The following is a 1,030-nucleotide window of genomic DNA, read 5'->3' on the forward strand; positions in this document are numbered from 1 at the left end:
ATCGTTAAATGGTATTCATTGAATCATTTTCATGTCACATTCATCGAAAACTTGTGCAACTTCGTCTAACAAAACACTTGGTTGCGTCAAAAGTGAGTTTAGGCTCCGCCGCCGGCCTTTTACGAATACAAATTAAGGTTATCTGGCGTGTTGGCGACTTTTAATAGACTAAATCTATTTTAAGCACGTGACCACCACATATAAGCAACCTCGCATGTTTTGACTGTTTTTCTTTTCTTTTAAATATGTTTGCCGCCGAACAAAAAATGAATCCAGTGCAGAACGAAGTAAGAACTTTGTGTTTAGACGGACATAACGTGGCTATTACGGTTCAAACAAGGACGATAAAATCTTACTTGCTACAACGCATTGGCCAACACTTGTTTCACAGACGACTTTTTTAATTCCATATTCTTGACTTTGGATATTTTGTCAGATTCAGTCTTTGTGAGTTTCTGATAAAATTTGAAATTCTTTTGGGGCACGTGTGTTGAGGCCCATTTTGTAATAAACGACCAATTTTGTAATATGTACCCATTTTGTAATGAAAAACGACCCATTTTGTAATAAGTACCCATTTTGTAATAAAAAACGACCCATTCTGTAATAAACGTAGGTACCCATTTTGTAATAAAAAAATGTCCATTCTGTAATAAAGGCTTAAACTGTCAGAATACGACATAGATGTTAAATATATACAAATTGAAATAATTTTAAAGTTTGTGTTTAGATTTTTTTTCAGTGGTTGGGAGTTCGTCAGGGGTACGAATATGTCTTAAGGTTGATTCTGTAAGTGAACCTATTCAGTTTTTCCGTTCATCCATTACTCCAGACCGCTCGCTTGAGGTGCTTGTGTCGCAGGATCGAACTTCTGTGGACACACAAATTGGGGTTTTTGTCTGTTCCAACCAGTACCCTAAAACTGGTATACTAAAAGCCCTGGTATGTACTATCCTGACTATGGAAAATTGCATATAAAATATCCTTGCTGTTTTTCGTAACCCATCGTGTGGTATTATCTATCATCATC

The sequence above is a fragment of the Gigantopelta aegis genome, chromosome 7 (assembly GCF_016097555.1).
Source record: "Gigantopelta aegis isolate Gae_Host chromosome 7, Gae_host_genome, whole genome shotgun sequence".
Taxonomy (NCBI): domain Eukaryota; kingdom Metazoa; phylum Mollusca; class Gastropoda; order Neomphalida; family Peltospiridae; genus Gigantopelta; species Gigantopelta aegis.